Source organism: Balaenoptera physalus, assembly GCF_965194825.1.
Source record: "Balaenoptera physalus genome assembly, chromosome: 17".
Lineage (NCBI taxonomy): Eukaryota > Metazoa > Chordata > Mammalia > Artiodactyla > Balaenopteridae > Balaenoptera > Balaenoptera physalus.
This window is the reverse complement of record NC_138895.1, coordinates 71,363,869-71,383,367: the sequence shown is the minus strand read 5'-3', so window position 1 is coordinate 71,383,367 and position 19,499 is coordinate 71,363,869. Positions and strand designations below refer to the sequence as shown.

The window sequence follows — 19,499 nt, the reverse complement described above, 5'->3', positions numbered from 1 at the left end:
GACCTGAGGAGCTGGGAGAGGGCCCCCAAGGCAGCAGAGCCAGGCCCGGCCCATCCAGCACCACCCGTCGGTTCCTGAGGCTGGATGGCAAAAGCCACAGGTGCAGCAATGTGGTGACGTGAGGAAACGGGCCTGCCTGTTGAAACCCATTTCTCAGTGAGGAGAGCCAAGGCGGGCTGGTCAAGGAGAGACAGAGAAACAGAGAGAGAGAGGAGCCAGGCTGAGTTCCCAGGAACATCTCCACTCTCTCACCCATTCAAAAATATTTTTTGAGCGCTGACTGTGTGCTAGGGTCACAGCTGGAGACACTGTCATGAGTCAGGCCGGACCAGAGTTTCCAGCCTCACAGAGCTGTACATTTGAGTGGACAGCACAGCTGATAGCCGAGTAAACTCACAACAAAACAAAGCAAGAGAGCTTCAGGTTGTGAAAAATGCTTTGCAGGAAACAGATGGGCCAGTGCCATAGTAACTGAGGCAGGGGAGAGGGTACTGAGTTAGTGGGGAGATTAGGGAGGGTTTCTCTGAGGAGGCGACAATGAGCAGAGGCCCAGAAGATGAGAAGGAGCCGGCCATGCGAGGAACTGGTGTAGAATGTTCCAGAAGAGGGGGCTGGAAATGCAGAGCCTATAAAATGGGGGAAAGGCTGGCTTGCTCAAAGACAGGAAGGGACAGTGTGTCTGGAGCACATAGCACGAGGAGGAGGGCAGTTCTGAGAAGCTTCCAGACTCCAGATCACGAAGACGGGGCCTCCTAGGCCAGGGCAGGAGCTAGGACTGTATTTAAAGGGAGATTTTCAACACCCTGGAGGGCTCTTCCCTTCCTGGTCCCGAATGCCTGGAGGACAAGGGTGACCAACAAGACTCCCACTCATAGGCACTTGAATAGATCAACGCCCTCTGCTCTGTCGATGGGGGGACAGCCCAGAGATGGGAAGGCATGTGCCCAAGATCACACTGAGTGGCTATGGCAGAGCAGAAACTAGAACACGGGATGCTGGAAATGAACGTGGAGCTCACGTGTTTAGCACTTACTGCATGTGGTGTCCTCTTTCTCTTCACATCAACTCCATTTTTTCACAGACAAGAAAGGAAACATGGTCCCCTAGGGTCCACCAGGCTCTAAACCCAGGTTCTCCTGATGCCAAAGCCCACACCCTTTCTACTGGGCTGTTGCTTCGGTGGAAATGCTTCTGATTTACGTTGCCACTGGCAAATGCTTCAAATTTACGTCAATATTCCTAGACACCTAAGCTGCTCAGGACCCAGGTACTTCCTGAAAATTGCTGGAACTTTCTTTGGGAAACATCTCAGGGCCCAAGCAGGTGAGGCAACAAATGAGTCAGTTGCCCTCATGGATCAGTCCATTGAGAAACATATGAACACATTTTAAAAAGTAGATCAAGGAAAACATGTATACAAAGATATTGCTCTATAGCTACTTCCCATCATCAGATGTGCCTCTCGGAATGTCCTTTGAAACTGAACTAGGGCAGAAGGATTATTTCTTCATAAAGGGCCTGCTGGACCCTGCTCCCTGTGGTACCATGGAACTCAAACTTCCACTGCATCAAACTAACTGGGAGGGATTATTAAAACACAGGCTGCTGGATCTTATACCCAGAATTTCTGAGTCAGCAGGTCTAGGGTAGGGCCAGAGATTTCGCATCTCTAACAGGTTCCCAGGTGATGCTGATGCGGCTGGTTTGGGGACCACACTTTGAGAACCGCTGCCATAGTGGACACTGAGAACCACTGCCGTAGTGGACGCTGAGAACCGCTGCCGTAATGGACGCTATGGTCTCTGCCCAGACCACCCTTTAGGACTGAGGCCCTCACTCACCCAGGAATCACCCCTCCCCAGAAATTGTTCTTCATTGAAGGGTACTGCCTCACCCGGAGTTATCACCCCATCCTGTGAGCAGCCCACTGCTGGTCAATGGAGAACCTCTGAGGCCTTAATTTGGGACAACTCTGCAGGGCCAGCTCAGCTGCAGAGTTCCCCATGGGACCGGCTGAGGCCTCCCTGGCAACTGCACCAGAATTCAACGTCTCCCTCTGCCAATCCTATATGCTTCATCCCTGTAGGTGCTGGTCCCCAAAGCACTCCCCGTGAAACACCCTGAATTCAAATTTCTGTCCCAGAATCGATTTCCCAGAGTGTCTGGCTTTAGAGAGTTGATACCAGAAGTGGGTGGTCTAAAGAAGCAGATTAAAATGGGACTTTGATTCACCCATTCACCAACTGGCTGACAATGAGTGCTCCGGCCCTGGGACAGGTTGGGAGTAAGTTGAGTAAGCACAGCCCGTGGGGTGATGTAACAGTGGAAACATGAAGCTTTTCAGTGGTGGCAAACTGGGATGGGTTACCTGCGGAAGGCAATGAACTCGTAGGTGCAAAATCTCAGGCTTTGGGGAGGTTTAGATAAGGTATTAATTATAAGGACAATAAAATTGGTTGGCTCTCCAAAATGTCAATGTCAGAGGGCCTCTTTGGCAACATCTAAAGAGCCTTCATCTCCTGCAGTCAGAAGATAGAAAAGGCTGAGACTCAGGCCCGGGTCTTCATTATAAGGGCAACAGAGCACCAGAAAAGTCTCAACCCTGGCAATTCTCTTATGCCAAGGTCAGAGCTTTCATTCGAAAGAAGTGGGGCCCTGAGACCTGGAATAGGAACATGAATGTGGATGCACTCAAGAACCTTGGGGTCCCCAGACTCTCCAGAACTCTCTAAGCCTGCAGAAGTGGTCCAGGACTCCTAGTAAATACAAGCACTCCTGCTTGGCTTTAAAAGTTTGCAGAAAGTTATCTCCCCTTCTCTGTGCTGCAAGAAAACATATGCCCCCATCTCCCACTCAGTTAGATGCCCACCTTACCTCCTGACTGACAAACCCATATCTAAGGCCAAGTTATAACCTTATTCAGCCAGAAAACACTGGGTCTGCTAGGCTTCCCCAAAAGGAACGGGAATGACAGGATCCCGAAATAATAGATGCCAGATGGCACTTAGCCGTCAGAAGGGAGATGAGTGCAAATCTTGTAAGGAGCAGCAAAAGTCACAGGAAGCTAGGGCCTGACCCACAGACAGCCATGGAAATGATTAATAGAACACGACATCCCTAAAGACAAGTTAGATGAGCAATTGCTCAATCTATGCAATCAGAAAAAATCAAGAATCAGGATCTCTTGCCAAGTTCCCAGACCTGAACCCATTTTCAGACACGGAATCTATTGACTGAAGGAAAGACCAGCCCCCCAGGAAGAAGAACCCTGCATCGCCATGTCAAAGTGACCTCCAGAGTTTCACTCCGGAAAGGAAAATATCCAGGAATTTTAAGGACTGTTAGATATAAGGTCTGAGTTAATACAAAATATTACCTTGGCCCCTGTTAGAATGAGAAGGTCCAGGGGGCCAGGTAAGAAATGGAGTCCAGACTCAGACCTACCACCCAGTGGTCATTTCATCAGTCCCTAAATATACAACCAGGATGGACATACTTGATAGTTGGCAGAACTTCCGTAGAGTTTCCTTGGTCCGTGAGTCAGAACAGTCATAGTAGGGGAAGGGCAGGTAGAAACTTCTGGAACTGCCTCCACCCCCCCCCCAACTCTACCCCCACCAGCTAAGAGAGTAAATCAAAATCAGTATTGCATCAGGGAAAGATTAATGCCACCCTTACAGATCTAAAGGATATAGAGATGGTAGTTCCCACCATAGCTCCATTTAACTTGTTAGTCGGGCCACTAAAAATACCCTAGAAGGATTTAGAGGCTGTCACAACCAAGTAGTAGCTCTGATTGCAATTGCTGTGCTGTATGCAGTATCTCTACTGAGCAGGGTAACAGCCTGGGCTGGAGTGTGGCCACTGAGCTGAGCTGATGGAGGTATTCCTTCAAATGTATCTCAGGAAGGTGGGCCAGGAGCAGCTCTCACTCGTGTAGAATGGACAACACTCTACATGGACAGTCTTCCCCTAGGGCTACATTGACTCTTCTACGCTCTGTCGTAGCAGTTTGGACCATCTGGACGTTCCACAGAACGGCACATTGGTCGACCCCATTAATGACTTCCTGTTAATCAGTAAGTGATGAGTAAGAAGTGGCAAGTACCTTGGAGGTCTCTATAAGACACAAGCACTCCAGAGGATGGGAGATAAAACCCACGAAGATGCAGGGTCCTGCCACATCAGTTTTAATGGGTTCTGGGAAAGGCCAGGGCATCCCCTCCAAAGTGAAGGGTAAATTATGGTACCTGGCACCCCACACCACTAAGACAAAAGCACAACACCTGGAAAGCCTCTTCAGGTTCTGGAGTGAGCATATTCAGCTAATCATTCATTAGGATTTAGCATTTCCTAGTGAATGCTTTTTCTATTTTGTAAACCACTGGGTAAATGAGTTTTATTTTTCAGAAATGTTTCTTGACAAATGATGAAGCATGCACTAAATATATTTTCTTCTTTATTGCTAGAGAGATAACACTTCAGTGACTTCATTATTTTTTCCTGACTCTGACGAACACCAGAATGAGAGAGAGGTAGCAGAAACCATATGTTCACATTCATGTCTGGCCACAAAACGAAAAGTATTGTACAGTCTGTAAACAGATCTGGTGTGATGTGACATTTTGTAGGAGAATACCATCAATTTAAAATGTAAAATTCAGAAAGTGTGTTCTGCTTTATAAACTCCTTTTATTCTTAACATTTTCAGGAAAATGGATATGGAATTGGTGCAATTCTATGACTGCTTTTTGTGTCAGATTACATCTTGATGAAAAAGCAATGACATACCCTTTTCCCTATCTCAAAGAAAAGTATTTTCCTTTAAGGTGTCTTTCCTTTGGAAAATTTTTCAATTGTACATTTTATTTCCCTAAGAGTTGTATTTTTCACAAGGAAAATGTTGTGGCTATAATTTATGTTTGATGTATCTGTACTACACTTTTCATTATTTGCAGTAGATCTTATTTAGTTATATATTTTTTAAGAGAATAATGCTCCAAACCAATTTCTAAGTGACACAGAAGACCGCCAACTTTGAATGGAGCCTGGAGCAAAGAAGTGCTGTGCAGCAGATTCTGGTTACTGTACACACAGTTACAATACTTGAGCGTTAAGCCCTGGTAGACCCTATGGTATTAGGGTAAATCTAAGGGGAAAAAAGTGCTGCATGGAGTTTATGGCAAACCTTAGTAGGAGAATCACAATGTATATCCCTGCAGCAGATCTGCCCCAGTTGAAGGGGATGGGAACACTTAAGGTGCCGTGGAACCCACCCATTTTGGGAACCACTGAGTAAGATGTTCTCAAGGCTCCCTCCAGCTCAGATGTTCTATGGATCCTTCTTACTGTGGGTTTGCTCAAGCCCAGGCAACCTGGTCTTATTTATTTGGGGGCCAATTCTGCCTGTGACTTGCCCACATGCCTTGCCAACAGCAGCCCAGGAAAAAGCTCCCTATTACTCTCACCCTGAAGTTCTGGCTCCGAACGGGCTGAGAACGCCAGCCAGGGGCATTGCCAATGTTTCTAGTCTGAGTAAGAACTGTGCATCTTTTCCGTGACTCTGCCCTCTGCTTTGGCTGCAGAAGCCTAACTTGCACTGGTTTGGAAAGCCCAGTCTTGTTCCTTCTTGCATGAGGCTGTGGTGTGTGTGTGTGTGAGCCCCAGACGGCAGCATAGTTGCCTTGCCCTAAACCTTCCTTTCTCTGGGGGTGGAGGAAGACCTTGTGGGGGGCACCTTTATTGACCACAGTAGCCCGTGCCCCTTCACTTCCCAACAGAACCCAGCTGAAGGAGAAGGACCATCGTGGCTTCCCTTCCCCTCTCTGGGCCTCAGTTTTCTCATCTATAAAATTAGGGGGCTGGATCAGGTGACATCTAAGGAGACTCTGCCTGCTTTGATGTTCTGTGACCCACAACTTGAAAAGGCAGAGAAAGAGCTGTCCTCTCCTCTCCTCTCTCATCTTCCGGCTCCTGTTACAACCACCTGCCCTGCATCCAATTTTGGAAACACGTCAATGCGCTTGTACTTGAAGAATGGAAATAAATGAATCAACACATCCTAAAATAATGAGAGGCCTGGCTGATGGAGTAACTTCCCAGCTGGGGCAGGTGTGGGTATTAAAACAATACCACCTCCTGGATGTGAGGATTAAATGTATATAAACCCCAAAGCACCACACCAGGACACAGTGAGCATTCAGTAAATGGCAGGTGCCATTACAATATCACATAAGGAACCAAGACTCTCCACTAGAGGGATGAGGCTCCCCTGTCTAATCCTCTGATACCCTAGTCCTCCCACCCACACTCTGATAGTGACAGGGAACTCACTACCTTACAGAGCAGCCAGAGCAGCTGGGTCAGGTACTGAGCCACATGCAAGAGACATCCACCAACCGGCACTAATCCTGCCCTGGAGGAGCTTCGATTCCAGAGATGAGTCACGAATCCAGTTATTACACAGAGGGGTGGTGTTCTACGCAGAGTGAAAACAACAGGCCTGGAGTTTCAGATGTGAGCTGTTTTTTCCAAGTGGGGAGGTCAGGGTGGCTCCTGAGGGCAGGGTCCATGTTTACCTTGCTCCGCAAGCGAACTCCAGACCCCAATACAGATCTTGGCATATAAGAAGTGCCTTACGAATATTTATATATCAAATCATTGAATGCATCAGAAAGAAGATGGCCTGGGAAGATCCAGATATGCAGGGATGGACAGAGGGGGAACATTCTAGGCAAAGAATTCCAAGAGGGGTCACTTCCAGGGAGGTCTAAGATAGTGTTTCATTTAGTGACATCCAAACTCGTTCCAGGGAAACCAGAACCAACCACCTCCCCTTATCCCCAAAGCCCTGTATTGACCCAGAAAATCTGAAGAAGGAAAGTAGGAGTCTGGATGTGGGAACTTGGTTTCCAGTCCTTAGATCTCTCACCTACAATCCTGGTGACCTGGGGCAAGTCACTTCCTGTCAGCCTCTCAAAGGAAAGGTGTCGGACAAGTTCATTTCTAAAATCATTTCCAAGTCTACAAGTTATTTTTTCTATAAGTATAGTTATATTATTGAAGTATAGTTGAAGTATAGCTGATTTACAATGTTGTGTTAATTTCTGCTGTATAGCAAAGTGATTCAGTTATACATATATATACATTCCTTTTTATACTCTTTTCCATTATGTTTTATCACAGGATATTGAATACAGTTCCTGTGCTATACAGTAGGACCTTGTTGTTTATCCATTCTATATATAATAGTTTGCATCTGTCTATAAGCCCCTTTTTATTCTTCCCTCTCCCTTCCAACTACCTGGGGCAGCCTGTTGTGTGCTCCTATTGTCATTTTTCTGGATGTTTGGTCCATCACCGTGGGCCACAGAGAGCTGGCGAGGTACAAGGTGTTCTGGTTACTATTGCTATGAAATAAATTACCCCAACACTCTGTGGTATAAAAGAACCGCCATTTTATCTTGCTCATGATTTTGTGGGTTGAGAACCCAGCAATGGCTTGACTGGGCAGTTCTTGCTTCAGGTCCCTCATGAGAGTGGAGTCAATGCCGGCTAGGGTTACAGTCATCTGAAGGCTTGGTGGGGTTGGACATCCCGGGTTGCTCAGTCACATCCAGACTCAGTCCAAGATGGCTGGTAGTCGAGGCTGGTTTTGGGCTAGGTGCTCAGATGTGTCTCTCCAGCGTGGCAGTCTCAGACTTTTTACATACCAGCTGGCTTCCTCCAGAGCAAATGACCCAAGAGAACCAGGCAGAAGCTCCATGGGCTTTTATGACCTAGCCTTGGAAATCATGTGGCAAAACCTCTACTGCATTCTACTGCTTACAAGTGAGTCACTAAGGCCAGCTCAGATTTAAGATATGGGGCAGGGAGAAACATAAACCTCACCTCTCAATGGGATGTATATCAATGAGTTTGCAGACTTGTCTTAAAATAGCCACACAAGGTATCAGCCTGGCCCTCGGTAGAACACTGATGTACCATGTGTGGCCTTGGCCTTCCCTGTTCATCCCATGTCCACAGCCTCAGGGCCCTCATACTATCCTGGGATATGTCCCCTACTTTACCAGGTCTTAGGTCTTTCTTCTCTCTAATCAAATCTTGCCTTTTGTTATGGACTAAATGTTTATGTTTCCCCCAAAATTCATATGTTGAAGTCCTAATCCCCAATGTAATGGTATTTGGAGGTGAGACCTTGGGGAGGTGAGTAGGTTCACATGAGGTCATGAGGCCTCCCCGATGAGATTAGTGTGCTTGTAAGACGAGTTGAAGAGACCAAAGCTCTCTGTGTCTCTTCCTGCTGTGTGAGGACACGGTGAGAAGGCTGCCATCAGCAAGCCAGGAAGAGAGCCCCCACCAGACCCCAAACCTGCCAGCACCTTGATCTTCGACTTCCAGCCTCCAGAACTGTGAGAAGTTAGTGTCTATTGCTTAAGTCACCCAGTCTATGGTATTTTGTTATGGTCGCCTGAGCAGACTAACACACCTGCCCTATGTCCCATTCCCTCAGGATCCCAGTCTATGCAAGATCCCAAGGGACTCTACTAGACTAACTGGACCCCTGAACCCCATTAAACCTGCTCATCTCTAGAAAGCCTCCCACTAAGTGACCCAAAGAAGGCAATTTCAGACACTGTGGCAGGTGAGAAAATGAGGCACGTATTTTGAATCCAAATGGGTTTATGATGTCTACTAAGGCCCTATATTTGGAGTATATCATGACACAAAAAATTCATGAGATCAGCAGGCTACACATGGGGAAGTGTATCTGAGGCAACCAATTTCTAATTTCTTTCTAAACCTGAACCTGGTTGTCAGGCAGAACATCTGTCCAGACTTGAGCTGAGCCCCGCAGTGAGACAGAACCATCTCCACTGGCTGACCTCCAAATTAGCAATTATTGCATCTCTACCTGTTACCTGATATTAGACTAGTAACCCAGTTGGTTAAGCCAAGTCAAATGAAATGAATTAGGACTGAAATAATAAACTAGGGGAGCATTTAAAGGATTGGAATAGGGTAGATAATAAATAAAAGAATGAAATGTAATGTGTGGAATAGAATGAACTGGAAGGGAATGTGTTCCCTTCTCAGGCCTTCGTTTCTTTTCTTTTTCTAGAACTTTCTTTAACCTTATGGCAGCTTTCTCATTTCATTCAGGTCTCTGCTCAAGTGTCACCTTCTCTGACCACCCATCACTCTCACACCCTCTTCCCTAATTTTTTTTTAATCTCCATCTGTAAATATCCTCTATTTATTGGCTTATTTCCCTTTCTAATCCCATGAGAGCAGGAACCTTGTCCTTTCCTGCTTCCTGCTGTTGTCTGCCCTTCCTAGTCTAGTAGCAGGTATACGGTAGGCCTTCCATAAATAATTTTTGTATGATTGAATCATTCAACCAATCAATCTCATTGGAATGTATTCAAGTAGAATGGATCACAGTAAAATAAAGTGGAGTGGAGTGGAACATAAAAGGGAAAAAATGGAATGGAGTGAGATGGGGCAGGGTGGGGTGGGGAGGGGCAGGTAGTTCAAGATGAAAGGAAGCAGGAAAAAAAATCAATTCAGAGCAGCAGATGAACTGGAACAGTGGCTTTTCAACCCTCAATGCACATTGGAACCACCCGAGGAGCTTTCAAACCATGCAATGCCTGGACCTACCCATGGCCATTCAGACTCAATTGGTCTGGCATGGGGCCCAAGCGCCATTATTTTTTTAAAGCTTTTCATGTGATTCAAATTTGCATCCGGGGGTGAGAACCATTCTATTAGGACATTCTAGTTAAAGAAATTAGGTTAACCTCAAGCCCAGCTGTCAGGCTTATGCACACAAGAGTCACAAACCAGAACCTCAGACCCTACAAACAGCATGTCTGTAAGGGAAACATGTCCACCAGCAACAACCACAGAAAAAAACCTCTCGAATTTTCAGCTATTGCCCCATAGATATTGCGTGTTGTTCGGACAAACGTATGCGTGAAAACTCTCATCTGAACCTCAACGGTTGGTTCTGCCGTGGGGCCGGGCAGACTGCTGAAGTATCTCCAGGCTCTTCTGTGCGCAGTATGGATTGGGCACTCTGCGAAGTCGTTCCATCTTTGCAGACAGATAAATGGGATCACCCTGGAACTCCAGTCTTCTCTAAGGCAGACTCTCCCCCTTGTCTTTCTCCCACTATCCAGCTAATCACAAAGTGCCCCTCTGCTTTGGACAAAACCAAGCAGAATTATAAAGGAACCCCAAAGTCTGACTTCCACAGTCTTCCTGACTACAGATTTTTTTTTATTCAATGTATTTAAACTAAAACAAAACCAGTTTACCCATCTCTCTCACCACCCACCTCTTGCAACTCCCAATCTGTTCTCTGTGTCTTTGAGCTTTGTTTGTTTTGGGTTTTGTTTATTTGTTTTTTAGATACCATATATAAGAGAGATCATTCAGTATTTGTCTTTCTTTGTCTGACTTATTTCACTTATAATGCCCTTGAGGTTCATCCATGGTGTCGCAAATGGCAAAATTTCATTCTTTTTATGGCTAATATTCCGTTTTGTGTGTGTGTGTGTGTGTGTGCGTGTGTGACTTATTCTCTATCCACTTATCCATCAATGGACACTTTGTTTTCATATCTTGGCTATTGTAAATAATGCTGCAATGAACATGGGGGTGCATATATCTTTTTAAATTAGTATTTTTATTTTCTTCAGGTAAATACCCAGAAGTAGAATTGCTGGATCATATGGTAGTTCTATTTTTAATTTTTCTAGGAACCTCCATATTGTTTTCCATAGTAGTTACACCAGTTTACATTCCCATCAATGGTGTACTAGGGTTCCCTTTTCTCTATATCCTCACCAACACTTATTTCTTGTCTTCTTTTCTTTTTAATATTTATTTATTTATTTGGTTGTGCTGGGTCTTAGTTGCAGCACACAGGATCTTCATTGCCTCGTGTGAGATCTTCATTGTGGCGTGTGGGATCTTTTAGTTGCAGCATGTGGGCTCTTACTTGCAGCATGCTGTATCTAGTTCCCTGACCAGGGATCAAACCTGGGCCCCTTGCATTGGGAGCACGAAGTCTTAACCACTGGACCACCAGGGAACTCCCTCTTGTGTTCTTGATAATAGCCATTCTAATAGATGCGAGGTGATATCTCACTGGGGTTTCAATTTGCATTTCCCTGATGATTAGTGACGTTGAGCATCTTTTCATGTATCTGTTGGCCATTGTATGTCTTCTTTAGGAAAATGTCTATTCAGGGCCTCTGACTATTTTTTAATCAGATTGTTTGGGGTTTTGCTACTTAATTGTATGAGTTCTTTATATATTTTGCATACTCGCCCCTTAACAGACATATGATTTGCAATTACTTTCTCCCATTCCATAGGCTGCCTTTTCATTTTGTTGATGATTTCCTTGCTGTGCAGAAGCTTTTAAGTTGATGTAGTCCTACTTGTTTATTTTTGCTTTTGTTGCTTTTGCTTTTAGTGTCAGACACAACTACTTATCACCAAGACCTATTTCAAAGGATCTTACCCCCATGTTTTCTTCTAGGAATTTTATAGTTTCAGGTCTTACATTCAAGTCTTTAATCCATTTTGAGTTAATTTTTGTATATGGTGTAAGATAGTGGTCCAGTTTCATTCTTTTGCATGTGGCCATCCAATTTTCCCAAAACCACTTATTGAAAAGACTGTCCTTTCCCCATTGTATATTTTTGGTTCCCATGTCAAAAATTTATTGGCCATATACGCATGGGTTTATTCCTATGCTCTCTGTTCCGTTTCATGGATCTATGTATCTGTTTTTATGCTAATTACCATACTCTTTTAGTTACTATAGCTTTGTAATATAGTTTGAGATAAGGGGCATTATGCCTCCAGCTTTGTTCTTCTTTCTCAAGATTGCTTTGACTATTCAGGGTCTTTTGTGGTTCCATACAAAGTTTAGGATTGTTTGTTCCTAACTTCAGGTTTTCTTCTCTCCAATGCACCTTCTGGCCCCAGCTTTTATCCAAATTCACTTCAACTCTCTGGAAGGAAAGTAATGATGATAATGAATGACAACTACACTTTCTTGAGCTCTGGCTGTAATTAATTTATGATAACATGCTATGATAATCACTTTATATAATGATACCTAGAACTTATTGAGAACTCATTATGTACCAGGCATCCTTCTTTCAATTTTACATATATTAGCTTATTTATTATATCAGCTATGAGCAAGATGCTATTATTATATCATCCCCATTTATAGATGAGGAAAGTGGGGCACAGAACAGTTAAGTCACCTGCCTAAGGACACACAGTAGCAGAGCAAGGACTTAAACACCTGGCTGTAGAGTCCAAGTTCTTAGCATCTATGTCCTGCTGCCTCATGCAATCCTCATGTGTCTTTAATGACAGTCTTTCCAGGCAGATATTATTTCCTGATTTTACAAATGAGAAAGCTGAGGCTCAGCTATGTCTGGGCACATGCACCAAGTCGCCATATTGGAATCGGACCTCAAACCCAGTATTGTCTAATTCTAAAGTGTGAGGTCCCAACCAGCACACGTCTCTGCCCCTCAGCTCACACTCCTCTGAGCTTGGGGGAGCAGGGAGGGCCTCCCCAACTCCTGACAGGGATGGTTTGAGCCTTCTCCTCATGGTCAAGAACTTCTCACATGGGCCACCCAGTCAAGGGGAGGCCTCTGGGGTTTCTGCATCCAAAGCCTGTGTGTCGCCATCAAGCAGCTACACTAGCCACACCTCCTCGGGTTTTCTCCAGTCTTCAACTCCTTGGTAAGTGCAAGGGACTTTGTTCCATGATGGAGTGCCGCTAGATTCCAGTGGCGGGCTCAGGTGGGCGAGGGATGCCTTTTGAGTCATGGAGGAAACCACAGACTTGGGTCCCTGCAGCCCCCGCTCCCAGGCCCCAGAGGCCTCACCCCTACACTTTGGAAATGTGTAATTCGCACCCTCATCCTCCTCCCACAGACGTGGGGTTCGGCTGCTGCTGATTCATTTTGAGAAGCTCCGCTTTCCACAGCTTCATGAGGAAGGATTGTCCCCACCGCCGGAGCCATGTGTGTTTGCTATGATTCATCAGATCGTCTGCAATCGCCTCAGAAATAGCCCTTACGCAATCCAGGAGCCTCTGGGAGCCTCGGCATAGGGGCTTCCCCTCTTAGTCACCCTCTGGGCCCCAGTCCACTTCCACGCAGCCACGGGAACACGGAGGGGCAGGCACATGCCCAAAAGAGGAACTTGAGAAACTAGCAGGCGGGGTGAAGGCCGCCCCCCATTGCTGGCAACTGCAGTGAGGCAAGATCGCAGCTGTGCGGCTCTGTTGAAGTGAAATGTGCACCGTAAACAAAATCTCCCAAGGCCAAGGGTGGCCGCTGGCCTGTGCCCTCTGGTCTTGGGGTCTGTGGATAGGAAGGAGGCCCTGACACGGCTGATCTTCTCTTCCTGCAGATCAGGATGTTTGACGGGGGAGGCAGGCTGCTGGCCGAGGCTGAAGCTGGTCTGAGCCTGAGGAGGACGCCAGAAGGGACAGAAGGGAGGGAGGTGGCCCCATCAGGAGCTCCTCCTGATGGCCCTGAAGCCCTTTTGGTCCAGTGGTTTTTGGATTCTGGCTGCCCACAGAATCACCTGGGGTGGGGGGTTGGGGGGAGTTGTAATAAACACGGATGCTCAGGCCCCATCTCCAGAGATGTTGGGTAGGGCCTGGGCATTGGTCCTTTTGAAAACCAGACATTTTAGAGCTGAAAACTACTTGCCTAGTCCAAGCCCTCACTTTGCATATGAGGAGTCACTGGACTTGAACTTTCCCTTGGCCTACAAAGCCCTCCATGATCTGACTTCCCCGTGTCCTCATCACCTCTCTTGAGTTCTCTCACTTTACCTCCTCTCTCTCCCTCTTTCTCTCCTAATCTCCACCGCCTCTCTTCCTCCCTCTCCCGCTCCCTGACTCTCTCTCTCTCTCTCTCTCTCTCTCCTCTCTCTTTCTCTCACCTCTGGGCCTTTGCACTGCCTGTTACCCTTACCTTTAACCCAATCCCTCAGGATTCTAAGTCAGAATCAGTGCCTCGGTGCCTCTCCATTTTCTCACTTCGCTTTATCTTCCTTCATGGCACAACCTGACCTTATGTCTGTATTTGTTTATCCCTTTATCCTCGATTAGAATGTGGTCCCAGAAGGGGCGGGGTTTCCTGCTGTACCCCCAGCCCCAGCAGAGTGACCGGAACACAGCAACTGCTCAATAAAAATATTTGCTAAACAGATGGACAAGCCCGGTGTGGTGTTCACACCGACACCAAGGCCCCGACCCACACCCACCAGGGCAGCGCATCATCTGCCAAGCCCTGGGGTCACATGTTTCTCTTCAAGAACTAGTTCACGAATGCGCACAAAGCAAGCTCAGAACCCAGACCATTTCTCTGTACAAACAGTGTCTCCAAGGCTCGCCCACAGAGGACAAAGGGCTGCTTCGTAACCAGCATACCAGGATGACCACAACCAGAAAATAGTTGTCTTGGCCCAGAAGCCTCTTAGGAGGCCCTTCCAATGATGCTCACACTGATCAAATGTGTTCAGACTCCCATGGGGAACTGGCCTTCACAATTTACTGGCCCCAACCTCTTGAACTGCTGCCACCATCTTGTTTTCAACCAATCATAACTTGTGTATGTACAGCTGTTTTTCAGTCACACAATGATTTCACAAATATGCTCGATCCTCACAGCAAATCTGGGAGCTGAGTGCTCCTGCCCTTCGTTTTCCAGGTGAAGCCCCTGGGTCCCAGAGAAGTCAAGTCACTGGCCCAAGATCACATAGCAAAGGCACAACCAAGATCAGACTTAAAGCCAAGTCTTGGCAAAGGCCAGTCCTCTGCTGGGGCCTCCACCCAGCCCCACTCCACACCAAATGTGATTTATCACCCACCTTGAAACCAAGCTTTGTTCTGGATCATGTTTGGCTGCTGGCAGAAATCTCCCCCTCCTGGAAGATGAAAGGTTTGCCATGTTCAAGGAGATACAAAAGATCGGGGCTCAGCTTCCGAAGGGCAGTCCAGAAGAGAGACTGACAATGCTGTAAGCGATACCACCTATTTCGGCTTGTGTTCCTCCAAAACAGAGCCTCAGACAAGGACAAAGGTAAACGCAGTTTATTTAGGAGGTAGCCCCAAGACGGCAGAATGAGAGGTGAGGGGAATGAATCAGAAAAGGAGGAAAAGTCAATACAAGAATGTGATTTCAAAGTCTCCCTGGTAGGCACAGGAACTAGAGTCTTCCGGGACTTCTGACCTCTGGGCGGCCCCTGCACCAGGGGAGCTGAGTGGGCGACTCCAATTGGGGCCAAAAGAGAAATCAGAGAGTCACGTGTCCAGTGCCTGAGACGGGAGGCTGTGAGCAAGAGTCAGAACTCTCATGGAACCGTCCACCCACCACAGGTGCCGCTAAAACCAGAGGCAGTCGGCTGGGATGTGCTCAGGGCACAGAAGCCCCTCCAGTGACATCTTTGGAATAAGTCCACAGTCATCCCTGGTGACGACTTTGAAAATAGTCCAAGTGTGTTTATTTGAAAGAAAAAGTTGGTCACGCCTCCCATCCGGTTCTGACCATCAGAGTCACGACGATGCGTGTCAACAGTTTCTCAGTGACTTCCTGCACTAATAGCTGAAGTAAGGCCCTCTGGCCCACAGCATCCCAGAGGGCTTATGTGTCCCTTTTCTTTGGTCTCCAGCACCTGTCAGCCTCTCTAAAGCTCTACCAGGTACCAGGTCCTCCCCGGCTGAACCCCAGCTTCTATCTCCATCAGGGTCCTTCTTCCCACAAGAGGTCCTCCCCAAGCGTCCGCAGCTCAGGCCCTGTGAGTGTGATGCTCTCGAGGCCTGACCTTTCACCCAGCCGCCTACAGTGCAGATAGGGACACTTAGTGGAAGTGACCAGCCCAAAGCCTTCTGCAAGTTAGGGGCATCGGGTCCCATAACCTTTTGTGCATACACCCAGGACTAGCCACACCATTTGCAGGGTCCCTTGTTCAAAAATTATTAAGAATTTCAAGGATGGTGACAGCAGGACCAATTAAACCAAGGGCAGGGTCCCTGTGAGTGCAGGGTCCTGTGTGATCACAAAAGTCACACACGCTTGAAGCCAGCCCTGTGTAGAAGCCACCTCTCCCAAAGAGGCAGGGCGGGCTGCTTCCAAAACAACTGCTTGCCAGCTAAATAAGCCTGCATTGAAATCCCAGCTTTGCTTTTCACCTGCTGTGCAACTCATATGAAATGCTTCACCCCTCTGGCCTCAGTTTCCTCATTGTAGAATGGGGATGAGATGTAAAGTGTGTGGCATATGAAAGGCACTGAGCAAATGGGAGTTCTTTGCCTCCCTCCCCGCCTCCCTCCTCCACATCAGTTTCTTCCCCTTCAGGCTAGAAGAAACAGGACACATACACCACCATCACCACCACCACCACCATCATCACCTTGGCCATGGTCTTAGCCTCAAAGTAAGAGCTGGAGAAACTTGGGGGACACTGTCCCAGCTCTACCACCGGGGGCCCGAGTCCAGTGAGGAAGAGGATCCTGGGCACCGCCACCCCCATCCTCATTTTTCTCCAACCCCACCCTAGGTCGGGCTGGAGCCACTGAGTCTGGCTGTACCCCTTCCCTCTCCAAAGAAGAGCCCGACATTCCCAGGGGTGGCAATTCTTCTTTCTGACCCTCCTTTCCTCCAGAAGGAAAGGGAACAAAGGGAGGCTGCAGGGAGCCTCAACTGACTCATCGTGGCACCATGGGCAGGTCACAAATGATAATCCCGGCCTCGGCTTTCCCATCTCTAAAATGGGACTAATGATGCCTGCCACTTGCCTCGGCAACAGGATGCGTGGAGAGCGCTCATTACGGCTGCACTGCTGCTGTGATTGTGCTTTAGCTAAAAATACGCTGCCCTGGTGAGGCCCCAGAGGGCCCTGGGAGCTTTGGGAAAACACGCTCTGATTCATCTTCAAAGCATCCTTGAGAAATAGGTGGGAGGAAGGTCTCAGCTGATGGGGAGGGAGGAAACTGAGGCATCCCAAGAGGTAAGCACCTTTGTGACAGAGAGGAAGATGGAACGAACGCCTGGGGGGCCCAGATGGGGAAGGTGGTGGAAGGTATTCGGCCTTAGGTGATACACACGCCTGGGTCCAAGTCTCCCCAGCAAGTCTGCTGAGAATAAGTTAGACAGGCTTGGGCAAGGCAAGCTCTTCAGGCTTCATCCTGAAATGCGAGTGACAACAGCTGCTTCCCGGAGTCGTGGTGAGATGAGGTGGCGTCACGTGAGTGCAAATGCCAGCACCTAGTAGGTGCTCAGGAAACTGCACCCCAGACCGTCCTGTTTCCTCCCTGAGAAACCAGTGTGATGGGTGAGGCTGCCAATCAGGTCCACACTGGACACTTTCCATGACAGTGGTTTGTTGACTTTCTCCTCTTGGTAAAACGTTACATAGTTGTTAGGCCACGTGTCACACCTCTCTGGACTGAGATAGCGTGTGGTGAAGGGTGACTGGGTTCCCATCGTCCAGCTGGGGACACTGGTCCCGCCTTCCCTGCCCAGGGGAGCTGTCAGGAGGAAGGGGGAGGGGAGAGAGAGCTGCATTCTTGTCACAAGTAAAGCCTGGTGGGAGGGACAAGTGTATAAGTGCCTACCTGGGCCCCCAGCACTGTGCACACCTAACACGGCCTCTCCTTGGCTCCACCCCGCAGCCTAAGTAAGATTTCCCCGTCGTTCACTTGAGAAAATCGTGGCCCAGGAGGATAAGTGACTTGCCCGAGATCACACCCTGACTGAGGGGCAGAGCCAGGGTCCAGACCGTGCTCTCGGTGCCCCGCAAGCCTGTCACCACGTGTGGCCCCTGCGGCCAGAATCCCAGCTCGAGTTGGCAACGGCCTGACACACCATCTTGCCCAATCTCCCAGCTTGAGGCTGAGGAAACAGGTGCTCAGAGAACTCAGGGCAGCAGTGTGGAGCAGCTGGAATCAAGGGCCTGCGCCCCGCCTGGGGTGGGGTGGCCTGGGAGGCGAGCGGGTGACCCTGGGCCACTGACCACAGGCGCCCACCGGCCCTGACTCAGGCACCAGCATCACTGTGAGTGGGAGGTGAGGCTCAGGCGGCTTCTCCAGTCAGAGCAGATCGGCCGTCCGGCCAGCAAAGCACCTACTGTGTGCCAGGCCCTGGGGGCACATACCAGAACAGCACACAACCAGGCCCTCTGGGTGGCAGGTGACAGTAGCCCCACAGCGGGGGACACAGAAGCTCACGGGGGTGGCTTGTCCAAGGCCACACTGGGCTTGGCGGCAGAGCTGGGGCCGGAACCCAGCCTACCGTTGGTGGAGGGAAGAGGGACTCCAGCATTTAGGAGAGGGAACAGACCACGGCTGTGTCATTTAGTGTCCAAACGGGGACACTTTTGAGAGTAAAAGGAACGGCTATTAGTAATGACACTAGGACAACGGGCATAAACGCGGCTGTCCCAGGCAAACTGGGACACGTGGTCACACGAGCCATGAGCCTCCGACGTGAGAGGAGATTTAGTCACTGGATCGTCACATCAGCCCTGAAAGGTGGTTGTTAGTATTACATGTCCATCTGTCAGGTTCAGAAACTGAGGCTCAGCGAGTACTAATACCTGTTCAGAATCCCCCGGCCAACAGGCAGCTGCAAAACAGGGTGAGCAGATAGAATCTGGGTACCGAGAAAAGAAAGGAAAAAGCAGGCGAATAGTCAGCTGGTCCGGTCACCTCCGGAGGGTTTGGGGTGGTTTCCGTCCATTGCGATTGGGCAAGCTGGGGACTATTACAGACGTTTAATATTCCCTGCAGAGAAGGAGCCCGGGGCAGCCCAGGACAGCAGAGGGCTCTGTGGGATGGGGACGGGGCAGAGGAGGGGTGTTGCACAGCCAGGAGGCCCCCCATTCCTGGAGTTTCAGGGACGCTAGAAGGAGCCACCGCAGGCAGCTTGGCCTCGCTGGGTGGTGGCCTCTCTGGCAGGGAAGCCCTCAGCTTCCTTCCTTTTTTTCTAAGTAGGTTCGAAAGCAGCCAGTCCAGGGTCTGAGAGCCAGGAGGGCGCCAAAGGGAAGCAGCACCCTCAGTCAAGGCAGAGAAAGGCAGTGCCGGAAACTGGATGGGACCAGGACAGGGACAGGCAGAGGTCTGCAGGCCAACCTGGGCAGAGCTGGCCGGACCCGGTCAGACCCGGCCACGGGAGGCCATGCCAGCCCCTCCCGCTACAGGGCCGTGAGGGGCCTGGGCATCTGCTGAGGCCCGTCCACAGTCCCCCCCTCAATTCTGGGGCCCGGGTTCCCTGCTCCCCTTGCTTCACCTCCCAGCCCTCTGCTTTCTAACAGGAAGTGCCTTCCTCTTTCTATGTTTCCCCCCTTGGCCAGTACCCAGCAATCCCCAGCCCAGAGTCAGGGTGACTTTCAGGAAACTGTCATTGTGAAAAACCCAAACCACTCCCAACTGGCTGTCT

General features: G+C 48.7%; 1 long non-coding RNA gene across 1 annotated transcript in view; it reads right to left on the bottom strand.

Annotated features, from left to right (window-relative positions):
* Positions 1 to 1,755: 1,755 nt before the first annotated feature.
* The window catches only part of LOC309647109, a 57,484-nt gene continuing 39,740 nt past the window's right edge, over positions 1,756 to 19,499 (bottom strand). The window contains exon 3 of the long non-coding RNA XR_014255809.1: positions 1,756 to 12,032. This is a non-coding gene — a long non-coding RNA (uncharacterized lncRNA). The remainder of the gene's footprint in view (positions 12,033 to 19,499) is intronic.